Source organism: Balaenoptera acutorostrata, chromosome 19 (assembly GCF_949987535.1).
Source record: "Balaenoptera acutorostrata chromosome 19, mBalAcu1.1, whole genome shotgun sequence".
Taxonomy (NCBI): domain Eukaryota; kingdom Metazoa; phylum Chordata; class Mammalia; order Artiodactyla; family Balaenopteridae; genus Balaenoptera; species Balaenoptera acutorostrata.
Genome location: NC_080082.1, coordinates 66,451,222 through 66,462,357, shown reverse-complemented (window position 1 = coordinate 66,462,357; position 11,136 = coordinate 66,451,222). Strand labels below are relative to the sequence as shown.

General features: G+C 40.8%; 1 protein-coding gene across 1 annotated transcript in view; it reads right to left on the bottom strand.

Annotated features, from left to right (window-relative positions):
* Window positions 1-303: 303 nt before the first annotated feature.
* LOC103003469 (zinc finger protein 814-like) overlaps window positions 304-11,136 on the bottom strand; it is a 66,708-nt gene continuing 55,875 nt past the window's right edge. The window contains exon 5 of the transcript XR_009006119.1: window positions 304-344. The gene's annotated coding sequence lies outside the window, so the exon portion shown is untranslated. The remainder of the gene's footprint in view (window positions 345-11,136) is intronic.

Here is an 11,136-nt window from a genome sequence, read left to right as displayed (position 1 = left end):
AAGCTCCATTCAAGGTAAGTCAAGATCTGAAGAGACACTTGGCCTACAAAGATATACAGATAATACATAAGTGGACAGAAATATGATCCAGATCAGAGTTATGAGGAATGCAAAATTACAACCACAAGACAGCACTACATACCTCTGAGTCCTGCTAACCTCCTGAAATGACGATACCCATCACTGGAGGATAAGGAACAACAGCAACTCTCCTTTCTTGCTGATGAAATGCAGATAATGGTCCCTGGAGACACCATTGGGCACCATGGGCCAAAGCCAAAATAGTCTAACACCTGTAGACCACCTGGCAGGCCTCCAAGCATTCACACAGTTGGTTTGAAAACCTGTATACAAACAAAAACAAAAACGATGTTTTGCTTGGAAGCTCCACTCATGCTGTCTACACCTTAAAGGAATCAAGAGGTCTTCAATACGTGTGTGCCTCAGCAAAGGGGAGGGGGGTGTACATATCAGCAAAGGGGAGCAAAAAAGAACACCCTGAAATATGGAATGTCAACAGACCCCACAGCTCTACCTGAGTTATTAAAAAAACAACAACAACAAAAAAAAAACAAGATTGAAGGCTCAGACCTACAACTTTCAAATGTTCTGAACACAGCCCCTGGGAAGTGAAACATGGTGAAACTGGCATGAGGATATATACTGAGATGAATGGAATTGAAAGGTGATCCCAGAAATAAATCCATCGGTCTGTGGGGAAGAGTCAAGAGACCCCAGGAAGAACACACACGTCGTCCCTGGTGTGTTAGCTGAAGACAATGCTGCCAGGGACCTAGAGCAGTGAAAGGACGGTCATGCTAAGAAAATAAAAAGACCTAGAATATGGAACATCATGACCCTAAAAGAGGACACCAGACTCCTTCCCCACCCCACACAAGACAGACTAAAATTCACAATTTTCCTCCCCCATTTATTCCTCTGCTGGGACCTCTGAGATGGACCTCCCTGCCCCCGGTACCCCCAACCAGCAGCCCCCGTCAGGAAACATCTTCTCCTCATTTCCTCACCTTTCCCTACCAGGCCAGCACCTCCCAGCAGGTCCAGAGGAAACTTAGCTACCCTCCATGTGGATGCAGCTCCACATTTTCCCAAAGAAAATTGACACAGCCATGTGTCTGGTCACGTCAATCACGAGCTGTGATTTTCAACACACACCCTGAAGAGCCCTCACACAAGAGGAAACAAAAAGCAACAACATGTACTTTATTAAATGAACATTTCTCCTCACTGACATACCTTAATCTGAAAGCCAAAAGTGCAGCCACAAAAAAATGGAGGTAATGAATACAACAACAACAAAAGAAAACCTTGAAACTGGCAGAGAGAAATATTTGCTGAATACACATGGGATAAAGAATATTTACTCACGTAAGACATAGAACTAGAAAAGCATCAACTACACTCAAAATACATAAACATCTGAATAGACAGGATGGGCAACACCTGCAGATCTGGGGAAAGGGCCAAAGAGTGTCTGCTTTTCGACTGTGTGCTCCTGTGCTGAAGATAGTGACAAAGCTGCTAGACAGGGCCGGAATGTGCGAAAGAGTCTGGGGCATTGATGCCATGGATTGAAATAAATTCAGTGGACTCCCCGATTACATGGACATCTTTCCAGGACAGTTAAGAGCACAGATGGGCACTTGCTAGGCAGGGATATGTTTCAGTGGTTGGCCATGCAGTGAGTGATTCAATTGGAGGATGTAGAGGGTCCTGTTGGGAAACTCCTGGGACATTCCTGTAAGAAAAAGTTGAGTCCTGTGCCAGGGCAATGGTTGTGAGGCTGGGTCATTGGGAAGAGGCAGTACAGATATTCAAGTGGCAGAATCAAGTACCAGGAGTTAGCTGTAGGAGGGAAGGCAAGGCAGGAGTCCCGTCTATACTCAGATTTCTGGCTCAAACAACTGGACTTAACACTGCACCAACTGGCACATTGGAAGTAGATGGGCCATGAAGCAGGTGCAGACAGACGATGAGCAGTTCAGTGATGGGTGTCAGACACGTTGTGAAAGCCCCGGTGGAATAAAGGTGTGCTCGTCTGAACTCTGACTCCTGGCTCATTCTGCCTGCCCAGTTTTGTACATCACACCTCGTCAGTTTTAAAACACACATTCTTTTTCACTTCTCTGAAATCAGGATTTTTTGAATGACTGTGTGACATGGTTTAGTGGGCAGTGTACTTTTTTAGAGGTACATAAAATAGTGGTTCTTCTTACAATGGGCGAAATCTTGGCTTTGGTGAAATACAATAATGTCTATCAAACTCAGAAGAAAATAATACATGAATGTCTCTCCTTATGTCCTAAATTTTACCGTGTTCCAAAAAGATCTGAAGTACCCTTTCAAAATAAAGCTTGTAGGACAGGACAATTTCTGTAAAAAGACAAAATCCACGCCTGGGATCGATTATTGGAAAGAATCCTCAGAAGGCCCTTCTCTCCCACAGGAGGGGTTATCGGTTGACTGTGTTTACAGCTCAAATAAAAACAAGAGAATGGGAATTCCCTGATGGTCCAGTGGTTAAGAGTTGGCCTTTTCACACTTTCACTGCTGTGGCCCGGGTTCAATCCGTGGTCGGGGAACTAAGATCCCAGAAGACTTTTGGCACAGCCAAAATAAAAACAAAAACCACAGAAGGACAAACAAGCTTCCAGAAGCCCCCAATCCTAAGAACTAAAACCCAAACCAGGAGACAGAATAATCTAGAAAAAAAAATAACAGGAATAAATTTACTTTCAGATAGCACAGATGGGTGTGGCTTGGAGGTCTCAGGAATGGCATCTTTTAAAAAGAGTGGATTTGGTGGGGACTTAAGAGCTTCATTGCTGCTCTTCCCAAAAAGAATATGATGAAAGACAAGGCCCATTAATATCTTAGTGATACTATTCAAGGTCTTCATACATCTTCACTGAAGAACTGAACAAACATCTCCTGGGACAAACAAAACATTCTGAAAGAACAGCCTGTATGCTTTGTAGACTGTTCTGTGGCACAACACACAGCTGGGTCCACACTCATTTTGGGTGAAGCCAGGCTGCTGCCACATGCAGGAAGCAGAGCCTCTGACTCACTGAAAGTAGTGAGTCCTTCCACATTGGGGTTCATAATGCAGACCATGTGGCTGCCTGCCTCCTCCACACAGTAGCAAAACAAGGGCTCCAAGACGTCAGCATCTGAAACCCCAAGGGCTTTACTTCAACTCTCTTCTGAAACTCTGCATCTCCCCACCCATCACTGAATGCCAAGTCACCCCTTTCCTTTCCACAGCTCTGACCTTTTCCAGCTTCTGTTACCAGGCTCTACTTGGGGCTAATAAGAATAGCAATAGGACTTCCCTGGTGGCACAGTGGTTAAGAATCCACCTGCCAATTCAGGGGACATGGGTTCAAGCCCTGGTCCAGGAAGATCCCAAATGCCACGGAGCAACTAAGCCCATGCGCCACAGCTACTGAGCCTGCACTCTAGAGCCCATGAGCCACAACTACTGAGCCTGCATGCTACAACTACTGAAGCCCACGTGCCTAGAGCCTGTGCTCCACAACAAGAGAAGCCACCACAATGAGAAGTCCACGCACCGCAACAAAGAGTAGCCCCTGCTCGCTGCAACTAGAGAAAGCCTGTGTGCAGCAACGAAGACCAAACACAGCCAAAAATAAATATTAATAAATAAATAAATAAAACAAGAATAGCAGTAAGTATGGAAGTGTTCATACTAACAGGTACAATTTTTGAGAACCTGCCATGTGCCATGCTTTGTTTATATGCTCTCATTTAATTCTCACACAAATTCCTGGGAGCATGAATCCCATTTTCTTAATGAAATCCTGGACACTGAAGGCAGAAAAATATGGTTCCTATGTATCAGTTTAAAGAAAAATGTCTTAAGTCAGAAGTGGAGGGAGGTGGTATATTACTATTTGTTATATTATTCCTTATACGTCTATGTTTCCACAGCCAATTTCTTTTCATTAATAGAAAAATGAGCCTGAAGTTTACCACTCAGCCTAAAAATACCACCACTACCAACACCAAGGGAATAGCAGGAAGAGGTGCTGCTGGCCGCTTGTACCCCCACACCCCGAGATGCCTTTACCTGGTTTATTTTGACTACTTAAAGGCTGCACCTGAGGGAGAAACAGAAAAATAATAAGCAAAAGGACCAGATTCAGGAAACTCTTGTTCTACAAATACAGGTGGCCAGAGGTCTTTAAATTGTTAGGCACAGACTCTTATTAAAAATAACGGTGCCAGAGAAGGACGTCAGCTCACCTCCTCTCACAACAACACCAAAATCACAACTAACTGCTGTGATCACAACACAGCAAATCACAACAAAAAAACAATGGAACCTACCAGAAAAATTATCCTACATCCAAAGACACAGAAGAAACCACAATGAGATGGTAGGAGGGGCACAATTGTGATAAAATCCAATCCCATACCCACCAGGTGGGCAATGCACAAACTGGAAAATAATAATATCGTAGAGGTTACCCCACAGCAGTGAAAGTTCTGAGCCCCACATCAGGCTCTGCAGCCTGGAGGTGTGGCATCTGGAGGAGGAGCCCCCAGAGTATCTGGCTTTAAAGACCAGTGGGGTTTGATTGCAGGAACTCCACAGGACTTTGGGAAACAGAAACTCCACTCTTGGAGAGAGCATACAAGGTCTTGTGTGCATCAGGACCCGGGGGACAAAGCAGTGACCTCATAGGAGCCCAGGCCAGACCTACCTGGTGGTATTGGAGAGTCTCCTGTAGAGGTGGGGGGTGACTGTGGCTCAATGCAGGGACAAAGACACGGGTGTTGGTAGTTCTGGGGGATTATCATTGGCGTGAGCCCTCCTGGAGGCCACCGTTTTCTCACCAAGACCTGGACCTACCCAACCTATAGGCTCCAGTGCTGGGACTCCTCAGACCAAACCAACAGGGCAGGAACACATCTGCACCCATCAGCAGACAGGCTGCCTAAAGTCTTCCTGAGCTCACTGCTTCCCACTAAACACACCCCTTGACACAGCCCTGGCCACCAGAGGGACAAGACCCAGATCCATCCACCAGTGGGCATGAACCAGTTCCTCCCAACAGAAAGCCTGCACAAGCTTCTTAGACCAGCCTCATCCTCTAAGGGGTAGACACGAGAAGCAAAAAGAACTACAACCATGCAGCCTGCAGAACGGAAACCACAATCACAGAAAGTTAGACAAAATGAGATGTCAGAGGAATATATCCCAAACGAAGGAACAAGATAAAGCCCCAGAAGAGCAACTAAGTGAAGTGGAGATAGTCGATCTACCCGAAAAAGTATTCAGAGTAGGGTTTCCCTGGTGGCGCAGTGGTTGAGAGTCTGCCTGCCAATGGAGGGGACACAGGTTCGAGCCCTGGTCCAGGAAGATCCCACATGCCACGGAGCAACTGGGCCCGTGAGCCACAATTACTGAGCCTGTGCGTCTGGAGCCTGTGCTCCACAACAAGAGAGGCCACGACAGTGAGAGGCCCATGCACCGCGATGAAGAGTGGCCCCCGCTTGCTGCAACTAGAGAAAGCCCTCGCACAGAAACGAAGACCCAACACAGCCAAAAATAAATAAAATAAATAAATTTTTAAAAAAAAGTATTCAGAGTAAAGACAGTAAAGATGATCCAAGATCTTACAAAAAGAATGGAGGCACAGACTGAGAAGACAAAAGAAATGATTAACAAAGAGCTAGAAGATCTAAAACAGAGATGAACAATAAGATAACTAAAATGAAAAATACACTAGACATAATTGACAGCAGAATAAATAAGTCAGAAGAAAGGCTACGTGAGTTGGAAGACAGAATGGTGGAAATCCCTGCCATGGAACAGAATAAAGAAAAAAGAAAGAAAAGAAATGAGGACAGTATAAAAGACCTCTGGGACAACATTAAACACACCAACATTCACATTGTAGGGTTCCCAGAAGGAGAAGAGAGAAAGGACCTGAGAAAATATTTGAAAAGATAATAGCTGAAAACTTCCCTAACATGGGAAAGGAAGCAGTCACCCAAGTCCAGGAAGCGCAGAGAGCCCCAGTCAAGATAAACCGAAGGAGGAACATGCTGAGACACATAGCAGTCAAACTGACAAAAATTAAAGACAAAGATAAAAAATTAAAAGCAACAAGGGAAAAGCAACAAATAACATACAATGGAATTCCCATAAGGTATCAGCTAATTTTTCAATGGAAACTCTGCAGGCCAGAAGGTAGTGGAACCATATACTGAAAGTGATGAAAGGGAAGAACCTACAACCAAGAATACTCTACCCAGCAATCTCATTCAGATTCGAAGGAGAATTCAAAAGCTTTACAGACAAGCAAAAGCTAAGAGAATTCAGCAGCACCGGACCAGCTTTGCAACAAATGCTAAAGGAACTTCTCTAGGTGGGGAAAAAAAGAAAAGAAAAGAAAAAGGCCACAACTAGAAACAAGAAAATTATGAATGGAAAAACTCACTGGCAAAGGCAAACATAAAGAAAAAGTAGGAAAGCAACCAAACACAAATATGATATCAAAACGAGCAATCATGAGGAGAGTACAAACGCAGGATACTGGAGATGCATTTGAAGTTAAAAGAGCAGCAACAGGGCTTCCCTGGTGGCGTAGCGGTTGAGAATCTGCCTGCCAATGCAGGGGACATGGGTTCGAGCCCTGGTCTGGGAAGATCCCACATGCCGTGGAGCAACTGGGCCCGTGAGCCACAACCGCTGAGCCTGTGCGTCTGGAGCTTGTGCTCCGCAACAAAGAGAGGCCGCGACAGTGAGAGGCCTGCGCACCATGATGAAGAGTGGCCCCCGCTTGCCACAACTAGAGAAAGCCCTCGCACAGAAACGAAGACCCAACACAGCCAAAAATATATATATAAATAAAAATAAAAATTAAGAGCTTTGAGATATAATTAAAAAAAAACAGACATTCTATAAATAATCACAGAAGTAACTATAATAAAAAAAAAATCTTGTATCCAGAAGATAGCTAAACTCATTCTAATAACTAATCACTGGGTTCTTTTGGATTTTCTAGGTAAAACTTAAGTTGCCTATGAAAAAAATGAAAATTTATTTTTGGTTTCCCATCTTTATAACTTATTTATTTTTCTTTCTTCCTGACCCTAGACAGAGCTTTTAACATTGAAAATAAATGGTGATAGAAGATATCCTTGACTCATTTCTAATTTGCTAAATTTTCAATTTTTCAATAGTAAGTCTGATATTTGTGCTAGTTTATTTTTAAATACCTATGTGCTAGTTTATTTTTAAATATCCAATTAAAGAAGTTCCATACCAATTTTATGACATAAGCTTATAACAAATGGGAGTAAAACTTTATCATTTTTTTCTACCACATTGAAACAATCTTATGATTCTTCCCTCATTCTGTTAATGCAGTGAATTACATTAATTGACTGTCAACTGTTAAACCAATCTTGCATTCACTGAATAAACACTACTTAATACTGAAAAAAATTAAAAAAAAAAAGAGCAGCAACAAAACAATCTTGTTTATATATAGACTGCTATATCAAATCTCATGGTAATCACAAACCAAAAATCTACAATAGATACACACACCAAAAAAAAAAAAGGAATCCAAACACAACATTAAAGTTAGTCATCAGATCACAAGAGAAGAGGGAGTTCCCTGGCTATCCAGTGGTTAGGACTCAGCGCTTTCACTGATGTGGGCCCACGTTCAATCTCTGGTCAGTGAACTAAGATCCTGCAAGCCACACAGGACTGCCAAAAAAAAAGATGTCTCAGTAAATCACAAGAGAAGAGAACAAAAGAGGAAGGGGAGAAAAAAGACCTACAAAAACAAATCCAAACAATTAACAAAACAGCAATAAGAACATACATATTGATAATTACCTAAAACGTAAACGGATTAAATGCTCCAACCAAAAGACATAGACTGGCTGAATGGATACAAAAACAAGACCATTAATATATGCTGTCTACAAGAGAGCCACTTCAGATCTAGGGACACATACAGACTGAAAGTGAGGAGATTGAAAAAGGTATTCCATGCAAATGGAAATCAAAAGAAAGCTGGAATAGCAATACTCATATCAGACAAAACAGACGTTAAAATAAAGACTGTTATAAGAGTCAAAGAAGGACACCACATAATGATCAAGGGATCAGTCAAGAAGAAGATATAACAACTGCAAATATATATGCACTCAACATAGGAGCACCTCAATATATAAGGAAAATACTAACAGCCATAAAAGGAGAAATCAACAGTAACACAATAGTGGGGGACTTTAACACCCCACTTTCATCAATGGACAGATCACCCATAAAGTAAATCAGTAAGGAAACACAGGCCTTAAATGACACATTAGACCAGATGGACTTAATTGATATTTATAAAGCATTCCAACCACAAGCAGCAGAATACACATTCTTTTCAAATGCACATGGAACATTCTCCAGGATTAATAATATGGTGGGCCACAAAGCAAGCCTTGGTAAATTTAAGAAAACTGAAATCATATCAAGCATCTTTTCCAATCACGACATTATGAGATTAGAAATCCACTACAAGAAAATAACTGTAAAAAACACAAACACGTGGAAGCTAAACAATATGCTACTAAACAACCAATGGATCACTGAAGAAATCAAAGAGGAAATCAAAAAATACCTAGAGACAGAGAATTCCCTGGTGGCCCAGTGGTTAGGACTCCACGCTTTCACTGTCAAGGGCCTGGGTTCGACCCCTGGTCAGTGAACTAAGATCCCACAAGCTGCACAGTGCAGCAAAGAAAGAAACAAACAAAAAAAACTAGGCAGAAATGAAAAAGAAAGAACGAAAGCACGAAGATCCAAAACATATGGGATGCAGCAAAAGCAATTCTAAGAGGGAAGTTTATAACAATACAATCTTACCTCTGGAGACAAGAAAAATCTCAAATAATCTAACCTTATACCTAATGGAATTAGAGAAAGAACAAAACGAAAAGTTAGTAGAAGGAAAAGAAATCATAAAGATCAGAGCAGAAAGACATGAAATAGAGACAAAAAAATAAAAAATAGAAAAGATCAATGAAACCAAAAGCTGGTTCTTTGAAAAGATAAATAAAATATATAAACCTTTAGCCAAACTCATCAAGAAAAAAGGCGAGAGGGCCCAAATCAATAAAATCAGAAATGAAAAAGGAGAAGTTAAACTGACACCATGAAAATACAATGGATCATAACAGGCTACTACAAACAACTATATGTCAATAAAATGGACAACATAGAAGAAATGGACAAATTCTTAGAAAGTTACAATCTCCCAAGAACCAGGAAGAAATAGAAAATGTGAACAGAGCAGTTACCAGTAAGGAAATTCAATCACTAGTTTTAAAACACCCAGCAAACCAAAGTCCAAGACCAGATGGCTTCACAGGTGAATTCTACCAAAAATTTAGAGAAGAGTTAACACCTATCCTTCTCAAACTATTCCCAAAAAACTGCAGAGGAAAGAATGCTTCCAAACTCATTCTACCAGGCAAGCATCACCCTGCTAGCAAAACCAAAGGTATTACAAAAAAGGAAAATTACAGGTCAATATCACTGATGAACATAGATGCAAAAATCCTCAACAAAATATTAGCAAGTTGAATCCAACAGTACATCAAAAGGATCATACACCATGATCAAATGGAATCTATCCCAGGGATGGAAGGATTTTTCAATATCCACAAATCAATGTGATACATCACAATAACAATTAAAGAATAAAAACATTTCATTTTAATAGATGCAGAGAAAGCTTTTGACAAAATTTGACATCCATTTATGATAAAAACTCTCCAGAAAATGGGCATAAAGGGAACATACCTCAACATAATAAAGGCCATATATAAGCCCACAGATAACATCATACTCAATGGTGAAAAGCTAAAAGCATTTCCTCTAATATGAAGAACAAGACAAGGATGCCCACTCTTGTCACTTTTGTTTAACATAGTATTGGAAGTTCTTGCCACAGCAATCAGAGAAGAAAACGAAATAAAAGGAATCCAAATGGAAAGGAAGAAGTAAAACTGTCAGTGTTTGCAGATGACATACTATACATTGAAAACAGTTTAAACCACACATACTTAAAATCTACCTTTTGATCTATTGATGCATGCTTACAACCCTGAAACCAAGTTTCCTCCTGCCTTTTAAAATTTATCCTTCTCAGCATATAAAATTACTGATAGAAGGACATATATATTTTTGTTATGAAAAAACCTGTTATGAAAAAAAAAGAGACTGTTATGAAACCAGATGAATCCATCCCCATCTTCCATCATTTCATGGCCATTCTTATTTCATCTATCCCCGTTTACACCAGTGCATTAGTTTACCACAGTCTCTCCCTTATTCACAGATTTGCTTTTTGGGGTTTCAGTGACCCAGGGTCAACTAAGGTCTGAAAATATTAAATGGAGAACTCCAGAAATAAACAAGTCTTGAGTTTTAAATTGCGTGTCTTTCTGTATGCTGCAATCTCTCACTGCCCTCTTCGTCCCACCCACAGCATGAATCATCCCTTTGTCCAGTGAATCCACATAGGCATTGTATCATCTCACATCATCACAAAAAGGGCGACTACAGTACAATAAACTATTTTGAGAGAGAGAGATACCACATTCACTTAACTTTTATTACAGCTATTGTTATAATCTTTATCACAGGTATGTATATTTAGGAAAAAACAGTACATATAGGGTTCAGTACTATCTGTAGTTTCAGACATCTACTTGGAGGTCTTGGAACACATCTGCTGCAGATAAGGGGGAACTACTGTACTAATTCTAGACATGGTATCATTTAATGCATAATCTCTTCAGAATAGATTTTTCATAACACAATAGTTACCAAAAAAATATAAATATTGTATCAATGCTGAATTGTCTCAAAAACGTGTTTGTTTCTTAAGTCAATTTAGTTGCAATCAGAATCCAAAATATATCCTTACAGGGTTCAGTAGCTGTGTCTCACATCTCTTAACATGTGGGGTCCACTTATCTTTTAAAATTCTTATTTGTTTCTCATAATTTGCTGTCATTGGTTCATCAGAATTTGGCACATTCAAGATGGGTCTTAATGAGTCT